The sequence below is a fragment of the Triticum urartu genome, chromosome 2, assembly GCF_003073215.2.
Source record: "Triticum urartu cultivar G1812 chromosome 2, Tu2.1, whole genome shotgun sequence".
In the NCBI taxonomy this organism is placed as follows: Eukaryota; Viridiplantae; Streptophyta; class Magnoliopsida; order Poales; family Poaceae; genus Triticum; species Triticum urartu.
The window spans coordinates 400,594,516-400,613,946 of record NC_053023.1 but is presented as its reverse complement, the minus strand read 5'-3'; the positions used below and the strand labels follow the sequence as shown (position 1 = coordinate 400,613,946).

The 19,431-nt window shown below is 43.5% G+C and overlaps 1 long non-coding RNA gene across 1 annotated transcript; it reads right to left on the bottom strand.

Annotated features, from left to right (window-relative positions):
* Positions 1–9,764: 9,764 nt before the first annotated feature.
* Positions 9,765–13,227, bottom strand: LOC125537528. Its single transcript, XR_007295967.1, has 4 exons — positions 12,781–13,227; positions 11,534–11,621; positions 11,315–11,445; positions 9,765–10,073 (listed from the first exon to the last, which is right to left on the bottom strand). It is a non-coding gene; the product is annotated as an uncharacterized LOC125537528 (long non-coding RNA).
* Between the last annotated feature and the right edge of the window lie 6,204 nt (positions 13,228–19,431).

Sequence of the window (19,431 nt, the reverse complement as noted above, 5' to 3'; positions counted from 1 at the left end):
TACTGGGCCTAATTCGGATAGGTCGTAACGGGCCCTGGGTTAGCGGGCTGTAAATGGGCTATATGCGAACATGTCATTAACAGGCTTTCCGTGGGCCGGCCCGCCACCTTTTGACCAAGTCAAACAGGCTGGCCTTTTCACAGGAATGGGCCTCTGTTCGGTCGTGCCACGTGTCGACGTATCATAGGCGCCTTCGGTCCAATGAGTGGATGACATCTGTCCCAACGGTGAGCCGACACATGTTTCCTCCGGCTAATGATGATTTTACATGTGGAAAATCCCCATTGGTCGGGGCTGCTAGCGGGTTATCGGATCCAAAACCGGACCCAATAGCTTAACGGCATTCCGTTACGGTGGATGCCACGTGTCGGTCACCCTTGACGAAAGCACTTCTGTGACGCGTGATTTATCGTCATGGAAGTGGACACTTCCGTGATGATAATTTTGGTAATGTCATGGAACACTTCTACGACAGCACATGTATGACTATCTTGATTCTGTCATAAAATCGTCATGGATGTACATGCATGACAAAAACCGCGACCTATTGTGACAAACATGTATCATCACGGAAGTGTATTTTTTGTAATGGAAGAGGAGAAGGAAAGGGGGGCGCCCCCCTCCCTAGTCCAATTCGAACTCCCTATAGGGAGGGGCGTGGCTGCCCCTTGTGGGCTGCCTTCCCTCTTCCCTATGTCCCATGAAGGCCCAACTTTCCCCGGGGGGGGGGGGGGTCCGGTAACCCTCCAGCACTCCGGTTTTCTCTGAAATCACCCGTAACACTTCCAGTGTCCGAATATAGCCGTCCAATATATCAATCTTTATGTCTTGATCATTTTGAGACTCCTCGTCATGTCCGTGATCATATCTGGGACTCCGAACTACCTTCGGTACATCCAAACACATAAACTCATAATATCGATCATCACCGAACATTAAGCGTGCGGACCCTGCGGATTCGAGAACTATGTAGACATGACCGAGACACGTCTCCGGTCAATAACCAATAGTGGAACCTGGATATTCATATTGGCTCCCACATATTCTACGAAGATCTTTATCGGTCAAACCGCATAACGATATACGTTGTTCCCTTTGTCATCGGTATGTTACTTGCCCGAGATTCGATCGTCGGTATCCCAATACCTAGTTCAATCTCGTTACCGGCAAGTCTCTTTACTCGTTGTGTAATGCATCATCCCGCAACTAACTCATTAGTCACATTGCTTGCAAGGCTTATAGTGATGCGCATTACCGAGAGGGCCCAGAGATACCTCTCCGATACTCGGAGTGACAAATCCTAATCTCGATCTATGCCAACTCAACAAACACCATCGTAGACACCTGTAGAGCATCTTTATAGTCACCCAGTTACGTTGTGATGTTTGATAGCAAACAAGGTGTTCCTCCTGTATTCGGGAGTTGCACGATCTCATAGTCATAGGAACATGTATAAGTTATGGAGAAAGCAATAGCAACAAACTACACGATCATCGTGCTAAGCTAACGGATGGGTCAAGTCAATCACATCATTCTCTAATGATGTGATCCCGTTAATCAAATGACAACTCATGTCTATGGCCAGGAAACATATCCATCATTGATTCAACAAGCTAGTCAAGTAGAGGCATACTAGTGACACTATGTTTGTCTATGTATTCGCACATGTACTAAGTTTCCGGTTAATATAGTTCTAGCATGAATAATAAACATTTATCATGATATAAGGAAATATAAATAACAACTTTATTATTGCCTCTAGAGCATATTTCCTTCAGTAAGGAGTTAAATAAAAATTCCTTGCCAAATCCCAACAACTTAACTCCCTAAACAAATTCTTCACTAATTCTTCTACGTTTTGGTTTACATACTACAATTAACTACATATTTGCGCACATAATAAATCCAAGCTTGATAAAGAAGGTTCACACAATTCATCAATATTATAAATTAAAAGTTCACAAAATCAAATAATTCAAATTCAAACACACAAAAGTGTCCAAATGAAGTAAATAACATGATAGAAGCACAAGAATCAACTGCTGCTATGGAGTGCCTACTGATGCTCAACAAGATCATCTTGGAGCTGAGTATGAGCTGCGAGAAATGTTTGTATCCTGTTTTGCACTGTGTTCCAACTCAACAGGATCCACGTTGGAGATATACCTAAAGTTCTCTGTCATGTCTCTCTCATCTTCCATGATAATGTTATGCAAATGATGCAACATGTCATTATTTGCAATAGTCATCTTTAACGATCATGAAAATGGTCATTTCAAAATCATATTTGATTTCCTGTGACGAAGAGTTATCGAAGAACGTCTCCCTCAACCTTTTCATCCTCGCTATGTAATATTCTAGATTGAATTAGAAAAATAGTAAATTACAATGAAAAAGGCAACAAAAAACTACACCTAGTCAATTCAGCGAACACTTTGCGGGCGGGCGGAGGAGGTGAGAGTCTCAATCGGCGGCATTGATGACATGCCGAGGCTACGGGTTGTCGACGGGGCTTCGTCATGGCTTGCTGACTTCGTAGGAGGAAGATTCTTTTAAAGTCGTGGTCGTCGGTCGTCGTCCAAGCTCGTCACGACCAAACTGTGTCAATCTTTATTTCGCCAACCCTTCTAAGGGCCAGCCAACGTGGAGCTTATAATTTTTTTAGGAGTTATAAGCTGGATAAGGGATCGGTTAGGTCCGGTTTAACTCCTCGCCAACATCAAAAATGCAAAAGAAGCTTACCAAACTTCACATCAACAAAGTGCAAAAAAATCTATCTCTAGTCTTCTTAGGCGATCTAGGTCAGCGGCCGCCGCCAGCTGCCATCTTGGCGGCAGCGTCGCTGCTACTCTCTCCGACCCCTCCGCTATGCGGCAGGTGTGTCATCTTTGATTCTAGTCGGACTGCTTCATTAGGTCGTCTGTTCTTGTCCGACCCTAAGTGAACTTTGCTTCGTGGCAGGTGTCATTACTGATCCAGTCGACTTGCTTTGCAAGTCTTCTGTACAATTTGTTCGCTTCGTGTATCCTATGAGTCCGTGAGCTGTGAATTTTCCTGACGGAATTTGCTTGCTTGAGATTTACTCTGGTACGTGGTTGTGAACCTATGGTCCATCTGAAGCTTTGATCCTGACTGGGAGTTTTTCAGGATTTGTGTGTTGGGTCTTCTAAGGAGTCTCTTCAGAGCAATGAAATCTATAGCTTGGAATTGTCGTGGCATGCTCTTAGCTACTGCAGTTCGAGAGCTTCTAGAGTTACAGGGACATGTGAGGGAGGAAATTGTTTTCCTCTCGGGAACTCACTTGAATAAAGTTAAGGCGGAGGAGCTTCGGTGTAAGTTAGGATTTGATGATATGCACGTGGAGGAGAGTGATGGTCGGCCGGTGGACTAGTTATGTTTTACAGTAAGGAGAATGAAGTGGTTTTGAACTACATGGGTCCTAACTTTATTGATGGTATTGTCATGGAAGGTCAGAATGCAGGCTGGCGTTTGACAGGTTCCTATGGAGAACCCTCTTGGGATAAGAGGCATTTATCTTGGCAATATATCCGTGATCTTCACAATCCGTCATCACTTCCATGGCTGGTCGTTGGTGACTTCAATGAAATCGTACTATGCGTTGAAAAGGAGGGGGCAATGATCGGCCAAGTATTATGATGCAAAATTCAGAGAATGCTTAGATGATTGTGGCCTTGTTGATTTAGGGTATGTGGGAGATAAATTCGCATGGAGAAGGGGAGGTATAAGACAACGACTTAATCGGGCTGTATGCAATGATGCATGGATGAACAAGTTCCCCCTCATAGCGGTTGTTAATGAGCAGCATGTACATTCTGACCATAGACTGCTTGTGATTGATACTGATTACTATGACGGGGAATAAATGAAGAGATCGGCTGGAGGTGTGAAGTTTGAAGCTCGCTGGCTCCAAGAAGAAACAGTAAATGAGATTGTCAAAACGGCTTGGGAGAGAGCCAAACTCGCAGGTATTGGTCCATCCCTTGCTGATCGGACTCGTGCAGTTCATGCAGATCTCCACCAGTGGGATAAGGAGATTCTGGGAGGTCCTAAAAAACATGTAAAGAAGCTAAAGAGAGAACTAGAAGAGCTTAAATGTGGCTCGATTACAGCCGAAACAAGATCAAGGCAGAAGGAAGTGCAGATTTTAGTTGAAAACCTGTTGGACCAGGAAGAAATCTTTTGGTTACAAAGGGGAAGAGCCAACTGGCTTTTGCATGGGGACATGAATACATATTTTTTCCATCGGGCTGCTACTGCGAGGAAAAGCGTAATCAAATAAAGAAACTTCTTGATGATTCTGGTAATTGGCAGTAAGGCACGGACGACCTAAATAAGTTAATTACTGATTATTTTTCTAAACTTTTCACTTTGGAAGTTTTAGATCCAGACCAGGGAGTTTATCATGTGTCCGGCACGGGGTCACGGATGCGATGAATTTAGCGTTGTTGGCCCCTTATACGGCTGAAGAAGTCCGCAAAGCACTCTTCGATATAGGTGACCTTAAGGCACCAGGGCCTGACGGTCTTCATGCTATTTTTTATAAGAGGTTCTGGACGATGTTGGGTGATGATCTAGTAGAAGAAGTCCTCAAAGCAGTTAATTCTTGCAGCATGCCCAATGGGTGGAATGATACGACCATTGTTATGATTCCTAAAGTGCATTCGCCGGAGAAAGTAACACAATTTAGGCCAATCAGCTTATGCAATGTGATCTATAAAGTTATCTCGAAGATGTTAGCAGCTCGCTTAAATTAATTCTGCCAACGGTAATTAGCCCTACTCAGAGCGCTTTTGTTCCGAGTCGTCTTATCACTGACAATGTACGGGTTGCTTATGAGAGCCTTCATACAATTAAAAATAAAAAGGAAGGAAAGGAAGGTTGGTGCGCTGTGAAGTTGGATATGAACAAAGCATATGATTGAATGGAAGGGATCTTCTTGGAAGGGATGCTATTGAAGCTAGGCTTTAAAGCAAGCTGGGTAAAACTCATTATGATGTGTGTTACCTCAGTCCAATATAGAGTCCGTTTCAATTCAGATGAAACCGAAAGCTTTAAACCTACAAGAGGGCTCTGATAGGGAGACCCACTGTCGCCATATTTGTTCTTGCTCTGTACAGAGGGCTTATCAGAATTATTAGCGCATGCAGAACAAGTTGGAGAGCTGAATGGTGTCAAGGTATGTCGTGATGCAACTGCTATTATAAACCTATTATTTGCAGACGACTCGTTGATTTTAATGAAAGCAAACTCCATAAATGTTGCATGCCTGAAATCAGTACTAGATGCATATTGTTTGGCCTCAGGACAGATGGTTAGTGTGGATAAGTCCACCATTTTCTTCAGCCCAAGTACTGAAGTTAATACTAGGGTGCAAGTGTGTTCTACCTTGGGTATCATGATGGGGGCCCTTAATGATAAATACTTAGGGCCAATGTTGGAAAAAGCGGTAGGCGTAAGCGAGGCGGTAGGCATAAGCGATGCGGTTGGCCTTCGCCTACTGACTAAGCGGTGCTTAAGCGCGCTAGGCGCAGCCTAGGAGATTATATAAATTTTACTAATAGGGTGTATATGTGGTTATTATATGTGAATTTTATTAATTTAGGGCATATAAGTATGTTAACGACCAACTACTACAATTGGAGTGGCCCTTTTGGCATATCAGTGCAATATGGCATGATTTCTCGCTTGGGTAGACAATTTCTTACTTACTCTGCCTAGACTTCTACTTATGCCCTAGGCGAGGTGTTGGGCCATTGCCTAGCGCCTAGGCGTGCCTAAGCGCCTCCTAGGCACTGCCTTTTCCAACAGAGCTTAGGGCTCCCTGCAACTGTTGGGCTTGAGAAAACTGATTGCTTTCAATATCTTGTGGATCGTTTAATACTCAAAATTAATGGATGGAAGGAGAGAGTTTTGTCTGCCGAGGGTAAAGAAATTATGATTAAATCAGTAGCACAAGCCATCCCATCATATGCAATGTCCGTCTTCAAAATTCCTAAAAAATTGCAAAGGAATCACTGATGCGATTACGCAATTTTGGTGGGGGTGATGATGCTAATCATAAGAGAATGCACTAGTTCCCCTGGTGGAAAATGTGTGTCCCAAAGATGAAGGGAGGAATCGGATTTCGTGATTTACATTGCTTTAACCTTGCACTTCTAGCGAAACAGGCATGGAGGCTCACTGATAACCCTGATTCACTTTATGCAAGGGTCTTGAGAGCTAAATATTTTTCGGATGGAGATCTTCTTAATGCTACTCTAAAGAAAAGATCTTCTTATACTTGGCAAAGCATCACGGAAGGAGTCAACACAATAAAACTTGACTATATTTGGAGAGTGGGTGATTGTCAGAACATAAATATTTGGAGTGATCAGTGGATCCCACAAGCACCGGACATAATGGTGATTACTAGAAGAGGAGGTCAGTTATTATCGAAAGTTGCTGATCTTATAAATCCTGCTAATGGTGAATGGGACGAATCACTTGTAAACCAAACATTTTGGCCCATTGATGCAAGAAGGATTCTTGCAATTCCACTCCCAGCTCATGACATGACTGATTTTATTGCATGGAGTTTGACAAAAATGGGTATCTTTTCGGTGAGATCAGCGTACCACATAGAATGGAACCGCCAATTTGGTAGTAGAATGAAAGTAAGTAATGGTATGGGTGCTGTTGACAATTCTATCTGGAAGACCCTTTGGACCCTGAGATGTCCATCTAAGATAAAAATTAATGTCTGGAGGACTCTGCATGCATTGGCGGAGGCAGGGGGTGCCAGCAGGGGCCCCGGCCCAGGCCAACAAGCAGAATTTTCCACTACACAAGTGTTTACTTGTTGCTAATTCTGTGTATTATCATGATTTTGTTGGCTTTGGCCCTCCCCAACAAGACTTAACATCAAGTTGCCCCCCCCCCCTCGATTAAGTTTTCCTGCCTCCGCAACTGTCTGCATGGAGCATTGCCATGCCGAGCGATTTTAGCTGATAGACATATAAAAACCCCTCCACAATGCCCAGCTTGCAACCTAAGCGCCAAGACCATCAAACATATGTTATTTGAGTGCAAGAAGGCCAAAGACGTGTGGAGACATCTTGGTGTGGACGGCATGATTAGTGAAGCTTGTAGGCGTGAGGGTGTTGGGGAATCTATCTTGGAAGAATTGATATGCGCACCTGAAGAAGCAGCAACGGTTCTTGGCCAAGGAAGTTTTCGTGAAATAGTAGCAGTAACGTCGTAACCTCATGCATGGAGAACAACTACAATCAGCAATACATATTAGTATGGTAGTCAGAGTTCTAACAAGCAACTACTCACGAGCAAGTCTACCAAAGGCTAGGCAAAAAAGTGATGGGTGGTCGAAACCAATGCATAACTATGTAAGTTGAATATTTGTGCAGGTTTTAATGATGATTCACTTATGGGGACTTTTGGTGCTGTTTTGAGAGATAGTAAAGGTGAGTTTGTGGCAGCTGCAAATAACAAAGTTGAGGCTTGCTTGGATGCCCTCACATCGGAGACAATGACGCTAAGATTTGGCTTACATTTAGCGCAAACTGTTGGTTGCAACCGGCTGGTCGTCAACTCCAACAATGTTGATGTTATTAGCACCATGTGCGAAGGAGGATTCTATGCAGGTGTGGGAGTTTCTATCTTTGATGAGTGTTATCATATGTTGACAAACTTTGTTCATACCATATTCGAGCACTGTCCACGGGAGGATAACACAGTGGCTCATGAATTAGCCTGTATTGCTAGATATGATAATCCTAGTATTTGGTTAGATGACACCCCCCCAGGGTTTAATTTCGTTTCTTGTCAATGATGTATCTTTGGTTATCAATGAATAAAGAGGGGGTTTCAAGCGTAAAAAACCGGGTTTTTTTGTGTGACTATGATCTCTTTTTTTGTCCGTGCAAAAGGAAAAAAAGGAAATGTTTACCATCGTCGGCCGGTCGCCTCGCTAGCGATGCGCGTTGGGGTTGCGCACAGATGCCACGTCACGCTGGCCAAACCGCACCGCTTTCTTTTTTTTCTTCCCTTATCTCTTAACTCGCGACCTCATCCACTCGTTCCTTCGTCTTTGCTTCCGTCTCTGATTTCTCCACCGAGCTCGCCTCCTCTTCTCAACGTTGCTACATAACCACACCCCCCATCTAGTCCTAGTATGCGGGAACCCAGCGATGTGCGGTGCTGAACCCCGTCCAGCAGGATTTTTGCTTCAGCCGGCGATGGTGGTGGCTGGTGGCGATGGCGGTGGCGGAGAATAAGCTGCTTTTTTCTTGATTTGTTTTTGCTGGAACCGTGTTTGATTTTTGCTAGAACCTGCTTGCATTTTTGCTGCAGCAGGGAGATGATAGTGCTCGGCGGCAATGGCATGGCCGCCATGATTTGTTTTTGCTGGAACCAGCAATCTTTTTTGCTGGAACCAACCTTTACTTTTGCTACATCGGAGAAGACTATGTGATGTGAATCAGCTGCATCCAGCGATTTTTTTGCTACATCCGTCATCAATTTTTGTTGGAACCAGCACGAGCGTCGGCCACAACCGTCGCACGACGGAGCTACAACCAAGGGGGAAATGCTATAACCGGTGCTTCAATTTGCTACTGTCGGCATCTTTTTTTGCTGGAACCAGTTGAAAGTAGGCGCGGAGGTGCTGCATCCAGCGATGTAATTTGCTACATGCCGCATCGATTTTGCTGGAACCAGCACCAAAAAATGCTTCCACCAGAGTTCGTTTTCTCTAGACCATCGATTTTTTGCTACAACCACGTTTTTTGTTGTTGGAACCAGCACCCAAAAATGCTTTCACCAGAGTTAGTTCTTCGTTCTTTGCTGGATGAGCGACTTTTTGCTACAACCTTATCTTTAATTTGCTGGAACCAAGGATTTCAATTGATTCAACAGGGGCGGCAATACAAAGCTTCTTTTTCGACAACTTTTTTTGTCTGCGAGCATCGACGGAGAGCGCTGCCATCGAGCACGGCGGCGACTTTTGACGGTGAGAGCAAACGGGGGAGGGCGACGGCGCACTGCGCGACATGGCGACGGGGGGCAGCCGCCATGACTTGCAGCGGTGCTTTCCTCAGATCTGAAAAACGTGCCAGGGTGACAAGCGTTGGGAAAGGCGCCATCCGACGGCTATGCAGGGGTGCATCTAACGGCCAGGGTTGGACAGGCCTAAAGTTTGGACCGGCGCACCGGCGCAGAGTGCTGCCAAAAAAACTCCTGTCCATAGTCGCATTACTTACGTACGTACTCGGTACTCCTTCTGAGGACCCTTCTAACGACAAAAGTCAATGAGCGTACAGATATGGACTTGTCGGGGAGGGACTACAATAGAATCTGGGCTTGTAGTAGAAAAATAGGAAAAACAGATCTGGACCACTAGATGGGAGACTGATGGCCCAGATTTAGGTGGAGGGATCTCAGACCACTTAATGTACTTTTCATGGAAAACCCCCTGCCAATCCTTAGATATGAGATAGCATATTTGCAGTATAGACCTTGAGTCTTCATGAAATATAACCATTTTCATAAATGCACAGTGCTGATGCCCATCTCATCTTAGTTCTCATACACATTTAAGTGTCTATTTTAGCCTCTGAGACATCATTCATTTTTTCAAGAGGGTCGGACATCTTGGTTTCAATATATATCACATTTTTTAGCACATAAGAGAACTAAGCCATCCCAGAACAAGCAGAACTGCATATACATGTCAAACTAGAAGTAGTGCATGAGCAAATTAAGGACTGGAATTATCACCACATCATTTTGAGTATTTGAGTACATGAGAATACAACACAGGAGGTATACATAGAACACTTTTAGTACATGGCCAGCAGACCCAAGTGTAAATGACTGAAACTATCACCGTCCAACAAGCATCTTGATAGTACATGACAGAAAAGATCTATGAGTATCATTTTGCGTCCTGTTTTAGTGCTTCCTGTTGATCGAGCTTCATCCGCTGGCATTCCAGCTTCTATACGAGAGTTTTTAACCTCCATGAACTCTTATACACTTGATCAGTTCAATCTACCTAGCTAAGAACACCAGATAAGTAGGTGTCAGTTAGAAACATATATGAAATAGCATATCTTGAGAAGAGAGACATTCATTATGTCCAACTTCATTCACAGCTCCAACCAAGGATATATAACCTAGATGTCAAACTTAATATGAAATTCCGAATACACATGTAACCAATCAGGATAACCCTTGAGGTCGATGCTGGCATTCCAGCTTCTACATGGGAGTTTTCAAATCAAATAAAAATGGCATGTAGTAGCGGGATAAGTCTAATAGAGAGAGTACAAATATTTGTTACAGCATATTTCGTTATTCCACTACAGATTAGGTTATGTTGTTATACCTATTGACTTATAAACCAATAACATCAAAACTCTTGTTTCGAAAGAGGTCAGTATAACACGCATATGTTCTAACTCAAAAATAATCATAAAAACTGACAAACATTCATGTTCATACCATTGAATGGACCTTAGCTGCTTGCACAAAAACCAGCTCATAAAAGTTTCATAGTGGTGAAGGTTAGAGATTATGACCCAAGGTTACAATTATAAATTTGACTTTACCCGTCTAAAAAGGACAATTATTGGACATGGGTACAAACATACTGGGCATGGAAAAAGTAAATCTGGATCGCCTTGAGAAAATAGGAATGCAGGCTACAGATTCACACTGGGTTAAAGCTTGCATGGGCATGCATAGACCTACGATCAATATATTGCAATTTTCAAGGATTAGTTAAAAGCATAAATGAGAATAACAAACAAGTGGCATCGAGCTAAAGAGAGTTTTATGACTGCCCTACAGGTGCAGATTATTACATGCTATTACACTGAGGCTTATACAGAGAACCCTGCAACACAAATTCTAAGTTTAATACCATCAACCTTGTGTCACAAACGTGATACCATATTGATCTGTAAAATACTACTCCCTCCGTTCCTGAATATTTGTCTTTCTAGATATTTTAACAAGTGACTACATACGGAGCAAATTAACAAGTGACTACATACGAAGCAAAATGAGTGAATCTGCACTCTAAAATATGTCTATATACATCTGTATGTGGTGTTCCATTTGAAATCTCTAGAAAGACAAATATTTAGGAACGGCGGGAGTACATGCCATTTACTTATGAGATCTGATTTTCTGTCACATGTAGTAATATATTTTGAAGCAAACTAAAATTCTACTACTATTAGCCAGATGCAATGCACATTCAACAAGCATTGCAGGTTGTGAGCAGTATAGGTACCTCTTGAGAGAATGATTCTTTCTTTTTTGGAGTACTGAAATCATCAATGAGAAGCATGGGTGAATTAATCTCTGCAAACAAGGTAGCATTGTTGTAATCTTGATTTCGAACGATGTTGATCGATTCCACAGCTACAAACAATTTTTTGGCAAACAACATCACAAGGGATTAACATAAAGTTGGATACATCAATGTACTTTCTTAGACCGATGTTCTCACCGGATAGTGCTGGCGCACATGCTGTGGTCATTGCAACCATGGGCACTCCTAAAGGCGATGTCACGCTTCCGCCCTCCATTAGTGGATCCTGAGATGAGAATTGCAAAGTCAGAAAAGAGATCATCTTTTGAAGTCAGACGTTAGGCACATGGACAAGATAAAGAACACAACCAACAACAACAGTTTTTGAAGCAGAATATATACTGTGACACTTCCTATTGTAGACCCTGGGTATTACGATGCACAAATTGTTTGCCCTTGATGCCACCATTTTGGGAAAATAATCCATATACAAGGACACTTCCTATTGTTCCCTGTTAAAATACTTTTTGTCCGCTATATTTTGGTTCCTCAAATATTAGTGCTTATTTCTGTTGTGGTATAGCACAGCAGCTACATATATCCTTGTTTAATCAGTATTTAAAATTGTATAATGTTTATTATTATTTATGAAGAAATGCATGGCACACATATCTTACTTGCGGTCCTGGCGTGCTATGTATACATTTTTATTTGGCACTGCTCTGAAGGTGTGTGCTTGCAATTAAAATGGATGTATACCATCATCTTTAATACTTTGAGAGCTAGTTTTACATATAACTGGAACTGGGAAACACTACTGTTACTCGGTGGCCTGTTGCACGTCTAAAAGAGCTTGGACGAGTAAAAAAGCTTCGTGGTTCTTTCATGGTACCTCCTATTGCAATATTGCTTGTGATGTTCCATATATGCATATAGAAAACTTCCAAACAACCTGGTCTAGATTTAAAGAGAGCTTCATAGTTTTCATCTTATAGATAAGAACATGCTATTACTGGAAAGATCCGATGAACATGAATCCAAATTTTTGATATGCCGATAAATGGACCAATTTGAATTTTTTTTTTGTCTAGTAGAATCAGTTTACTTCCTTTCCAGCTTGTCAAGCTACTGATTCTGTATATGGAACTGCAGGTACCGAGTTTTTTAGTGAATTGCCGTGAACTTATACGTGAACTTCAAGACCCTAAGATTATTCAACCGTTCTCAACCTTCCAACTTGGTTCTGCAGAGTACTTAACAGTGAAACAAAATTCCAAATTAGAGTACGACACCACCAAGAACAGGAGCAAATGCATCATGCACACACAAGCAGATTTGACATGAAAGTACAGGAAAATAGAAGTATACAGATAAATCGTAAATTTACTTGATATAGTAAAATTGGAATGCAACACAAATAGCAAACAAAGTTAACATCTATTTACCAGGAAAATGAACAACCGTATCGAGGATTTGTAGGTTCGCACCACGTCGCATGGGGCGGTTGGGAAGGAGCCGAGGAGCTCACCACCGGCTTGCTGCTGACGAGGGGGAGGAGGACACGAGCTGACCCTGGTGCGTGAGAGATAGAGAGGAGGCGACGAACCGACCGCTACCGGAGATTCAGATGAGAGGTTGCGAGCCTGCGACGAGCACACTGCGATCTGAGCTTAGTAGCAGAGGAGATCTGATTTGATCTGCCTCAAACAACACCGCCGGCGACGTGATCGCCAGGAGCCATCGTAGATTTTCTGAATTCGCCCAGCTTGAGGATGGATCTGGGCCGCCGCCGCCGACAGCGTTGGGGCCGCCGCTCTGTACGCGATTTGGAATTGAACGACGAGGCCATCGAGACCAAATTAGCTTGCAGGGAAGGACCTTTTTGCAAATTATGCGGACAGATCACTCCGCCTAAATCTGGGCCATCAGTCTCCCATCCGGTGGTCCAGATCCATTTTTTCTATTTTTCTACCACAAGCATGATTTCTATTGTAGTTGCTCCCACTTGTTGGCCAAGATGTACCGGCCTTGGAGACGGTATGTTTGTGCCTTGGGAGTTGGGTCGTGTCTGTTGGATCGATCTTTTTTGCTTGGAGAACAAGCTTGATCGATGGGCAGGCGGGCAGGCATATAAAGACGCAGGCAGCACGGCCTTCCTTCCTCCAACTACAACCTGCAGACCAAGACCAAGCGGCAAGCACCAACGCTTCGTTCGAAAACCCGTCGATAGCTAGCAATGTCGGCGCTTCGATCCTTCCTTGGGAAGCTGCCGCGGCCCTCCTGCCGCCAGGCCGTCCTCGGTGGCACCGTCGCGTCCGCCGCGGCGGCCGGGATCTGGTACCTCCAACAAAACGGCGACAAAGCAGCACCAGCACCTGGTACGTACCTACGGATTTAATCTGATCTTTCCATCCAAATTTGTTACTGTATTTTTCCTCTAAGCGTGACTAATTACGCCATGCGCGTATTTTCAGTACCCGGTAGGCTTGGTGCCGAGGAGGAGGCCATGATGAAAGAGACGCAGCGGGCAGCTGAGGAGGCGGCGGCCAAGAAAGCGCAGCACGCCGGGGAGGAGGCGGCCACGAAGAAGAAGACATAGATTATTATTATTATTTTTGATGAAAAAGGAGATAGTAGGTTTTTTTAGGGAGACATAGTTAGAACTAGTTATAATGGCGGTTGTGCCAAATTAGTTAATTATCTCATATACGAACGTTTAATTATGATTTGATGCGAGACAAATCTTTGTGAATGGGATCCTTTTTTGCAGTTTGGAGTTGTTTGGAGTTTTTTTTCCTAAGTACACTATAATATAGTACGATTTCTGTCACTGCAAAAAGAACAATGATTTCTGAAAAAGAAGACGCTACATCTTAAAATGCTTTCAGTCTTTGTGTCCCCGATTCCATAATTTTCTTAGTATCCAAGAATCTACTCTTCACCCTGGCCAGGCACATGCGCTCTGTTCCCCGCCATCGTTGGTGGCTCGGTATTCTCCCAAATTTTTGCTGACAAAGTCGGCCCTTTTAATGAAAGCACTTACTGGTGCACTTCATAGTTGGCACGTTTAGTCCATCCTCAACGAGCACCAGACGCACGTCAGATCTTAATTACGGCAGTAGAAGCAGCCAGCAGCAACTCTAGCAGAGACCTCCAATGTGACGCTCTCTGCGTCGAACGCTAACTATGACTAAAAATATATATGCAGTGGCGGGGATCACAGGCGGAGCTCCCGGTAGGGCGAGGCAGGGCGCCCGCCCTACCTTGATTTTTGGCAGAAAGATTTATACATGTACGCATACGCTGAGTGGTTGGCTGATTCTGTATGCGTGGAGTCAGGTCGCTAGGAAAAGGGAAAAAGAAGAAAAAGGAGTGGGCCTAGTCGCTCAGCTTCGGTCCACGCTGTTTAGTCCCACTAGTTCCTGCTGCCAGGCATCGTTCCCTAAGCGGAACTGCCAAAGCGATCAGGTCAATCCCAATCATTTCTAAAAAAAAAAAAGGTCAATCCCAATCGATCCAGCGCACGCACCAGTATACCACATATACACACGGAGTCCCACTCAGAAAGAAAAACGTATACACACGGAGAGGTATAGATTTCTACTCTCTCCTTTCTTAAATATAAGTCTTTTACAGATTTTTATATGGACTACATATGAATGTATATAGATATATTTTAGAGTGTGTATTCACTCATTTTGCTCTATATGTAGTACATATAAGGCAGTACCGAGAAGAGGCAGTGCGGCCCCTCGGGTCGCCCCCGTGGGCGACCAGGGGGAAACCCTAGCCGCCGGCGCCCAGACTCCCCCGCATCTTCTCCATCCTCGCCGCCGCCAGTAGCGCCGCCGAGCGAAGCCAGGCCGGCAGGGGCGGCGGCGGGGCTCCCTTCCCCTTCCCCCGAATGGGCTGGCGCGGGACGGCCGTTCGAGAGGAGGCGCCGTACTTTTGCGGGGTGCGGTGGCACTGCAGATGGATCCTGGCCGCGACGTGCACTGCGCGCGGCGGTTGGGGTTCGTGCTCGCGGCGTGGTGCGGCCGCTGGATCTGGTGGTCGCGTGCGCCGTCGGTCTTGGGTCCGATCCTTCTGGATCCGGTGCCTGATAGCCGTCGGCCGGCGCAGGATGGTGGCTTTCGTCGCTGACCAGGTCGGGTCTTCCTTGATCCGGCACCTGGATGGATCTACGCCGGAGGTGTTGAGCCTGATGGTGCTTCCCTTTCTGGAGTTTTCGGGTCTTGGCTGCTGCCAGATCCAAAGCAGATGGAGATTGGTGGTACAGGAAGAGGACCGGAGGAAACTTTGGTCGGCTAGCTCGGCCCGGCATCGGCGACGGCTTTGACGTCGTTACCCATCTTGATGGCGAAGTCGAGGTCCCTCCTATCCACCTCCGTCCCGTTCCTGGCGAAAGTCCAAAATCCGTCTTGGATTGGACGGCGGCGGCGCCCTTTGCGTCGTAACCTCTATGGAGGCGCCGTCTTGGGAGGCTTGGGCGTTCGGGGGAGTTGCTATGGGTGAAGGGCTTCGTGTGTCAGTTCCAGCAGCGGCAATGGTGTGGAGGTTGGCAAGAGGAGCGGCGTTCTAACCGCGTCAGATGCGTCTGGTAAGAGATGTCAAGTCATGCCTGGCCGACAGGTGCTACGCTGAGTCATGCCTAGTCGGCAGGTGCTACGCACGACAGATCTTTCAGAGTGTCCGCGTCGGGATGGACGAGCGCAGAGCGGTGGAGCTGTCTGGCGTCGTGGTGGCGTCGACGGTAGCTAGACCATGCAAGGTAGATGCAACAGTACAGCTCTGAAGATGGTTTGGTGGCAGGTGGCTGCGGCGGCCTCATACCCGGCAGGCGTCCTGGTTGGGGAGTGCGCCGGACTGGTAGGTACCCCATACCCGGCAGGCGTCCTGGTTGGGACCTCAGGTCTTAGATGTTTAGGTTTGGCTGCGATGTCTGTTTGGTATTAGGCCCAGACTATCAGCGCCCCTTCATCGATTGGATAGGTGTAGCGACAGTTGTTGCTGAGAAAGTGGCTTTAGTCTTGCTGTTGTATGTCTTTATAAGGTCTTGTGAGAATAATTAATAAAGTGGCCGTATGCATCGCCCAGATGCAGAGGCCGGGGGTCATCCTCCTTTTCTAAAAAAAATGTAGTACATATAAGAATCTCTAAAAAGTATTATATTTAGAAATGGAGGAAGTACATTTTCGTGTCAAGAATTTATCAAATTTATGATACTTTTTTAGAAAATAGCTTTGGCAATCTAGTCCATATTTTTTTCAGGTCATTTTTCTATTTAGATTTGTTTTCTCCTGAAAATTCCACTGAATTTAATGATTCAGTTTAGAATCACCTAAAATCATTAGAGTGTATTGTTAGTGTGTACATGATATTTTGATATTGCATCAAATCATTCTTTAACCTTTATGATTCGCCCCACCTTAAATTTTTCTCGTCCTCCACCACTGGCGGGGATTAGAACACATGACGCACGTCTATACATGACGAGTTACTACCAGCCGAGCTAGCAGGTGAAGCTGTATAAAGAGTAGCATCAAACCTAAAAAATCAAACATTCTGCGCAGATCCGAATCAGTTTAGGAATTTCGGAAGCATTTTTTTAAACAACGGAATGTTCTGTGAAACGTAAATACTTTCAAGTTTGTGAACAAAAATTTAAGAACCATAACATCTTTTAAAAATAAGAACATTTTGTTGAAAATCTTGGAACAATTTTTTTGAAACGAGAACATTTTTTCAAATTTCAAAACAAAATTTGGAAAGTGAATATATTTTGAATTCCTGAACAAAATTTGCAAACACGATTTTATAGAAATTTACATAAAAAAATTAAACTGAAACATTTTTTGAAACTCCTGAAAAAAATGAAAAGATGAAGAAATTTGGGAATTTGTGAACAATTTTTAAAAACTAGGAACATTTTTCAAAAATTGTAGAAAAGTTTAACAAATACATTCCAAACAATTTTTGTAAAACAAGAACATTTTTTGAAATGCCCGAATAATTTTCAAAAAATGCGAACATTTTTTGAATTTATGAAAAAAAAATAAAACACGCATATTTTTGGAAATTTTGAACGTCTCGATACGAACAAAATTTAAACTTTCCGAACAATTTTCAAAAGAAACGAAAAAACGAAAAAACAGACAGAAAACAGAAAAAAAAGGAAATGAAAGAAGAAAAAGAAACAGAAACGGAAAAACGGAAAAAAGAAAAACGAAAAGCCCAAAGAAGACACAGGAAAACCGGTCAAAAAGGAAGAAAACAGGTCAGGTAACCTTCTAGAAGGTTCCCAAAACCGGCTGGCTAGCTCTCTTATAATGGGCCGGCCCGTTGCTAGCGAAGCGGGGTATGAGTGTGCGTTCTGTCGACAATTTGACGCAATGAGCGGCGCATATGGTTTTCCGCATATATGGTCATTATCCATATTAGACATCTGGACCCTGATGGGTTGTACGTAGTGGCTAGAGCGTCTCGTGTTAAATACTACTGTAGTAGTTGGTAGTTGGTTTTAGTCCTGCTAGATTCTGTTTTGCTGTTAAATTTTCGCAGTGTCGTAAATTATTTTGGCAGCACAACTATGCTCCACATGAGTCCTCGCCAAGTACTTATATGCTCGTTATCAAAATTGATGTGGACATGAATGGCGTAGACGCGTAGTGGCTTGACCGTCTCCTGTTAAATAAATTGGCAGTTTGTTCGAGTACTGCAGACGCTTTTTATTGTTAATTTCGCAAATTTGTGCAGTACAGTTTTTCTGTACATAAAAAATGTGAACGTGTCGCTGCGGTATAATTTTTCTGTAAATAATATTTTTGAGGGTGTTCTGTGTACAAATACATAGCACCCAGCACCATCAGTCATTGACAAATGGGGCCACACATGTGAATACATCTGCATACGCGTAGTGTGATTGTATGTGTACATTTAAGTCAAGTTAGATGATCACAAAACCGTATTTTTAAATTTCTAGCATCAACTGATGACGCAAGTTTTAAATGAAAGAATTTGACCAATGGATGAAAGAGTTTAGGTGCTAAATCATTAAATAAAATGAAGTTAGCAACAACAAATTAAGCACCTATGCATTGAAAAGTTGAGTTACTAAGCTATTTAGGCTCTATTCTGAAATCATTCAGCTCGCGGAATACGGGGCGGACGGAGCACCACTTTGGCGACTCACAGAGAATACGTTGCGGGCCGCTCCGCTCCGGCTGCTCCAAGAGGGGAGCCGGAGAGCTACCGAACAGACTGTTAATGCTTTTAGCATCTTTTTATTGAAAGAGGTCTAGAGATTGGAGCGTGGGCCTCATCAGGGACAGGCGCGAGCGTGGATATAGACCGATTGAGCCAGAGATCAGCTTACCAATTTGTAGACCTCCTTTGATTTGGAAGAATTTTATAAAAAAATCTAGAGGATATGATTCTTACAGGATTTATTTTTCTTAAAAGCCCTTTGGTTCATAGGAATAGATTCATATTCCTATAAAGGATTGGTCTTATCCTTAATATTTTATAGGAAAATAAAAATGAGCCTAGACTCAATGGAAAAAATTTCTTTGGTGTGAACCAAATGACATCTTGTTTCCTATTTCTATTCATATGATTTGAGATACATGTTATCTTATTTCCTACAAATTTTCTATTCCTACGATAATCCTATCCTATGAACTGAAAGAGGTCGTAATGTTTATCTATCTAAAAACGATCAACCTTTAATATGGCGCCGCTGGTATTAATATTTGTCGAATAGTACATGATTGTGGATGTTCTATGTATGCTATCCGAGTCAGGGATGTCCATATATCAGACTGGTTATAGTAGGGAGTAATTTATACTACTGTCATGCATATGACACTAGTTTAAGTTACTACTTTCATAGTGCAAAGTAATACAGTACTAGTGTTATAGAAGACTTCATTAATTAGTTTATAGACTCATCTTGTCTTGAAAAGCGCTATATTACTGTAACATATTATGTTACTACTTCTTATTAACTACATCCACATAAGCAAAATTTTCTCAAAATGCGTTATGTTACTTGCTTGCTAAGTTACTCCCACTATGACTAGCCTCAAAGCAATTGC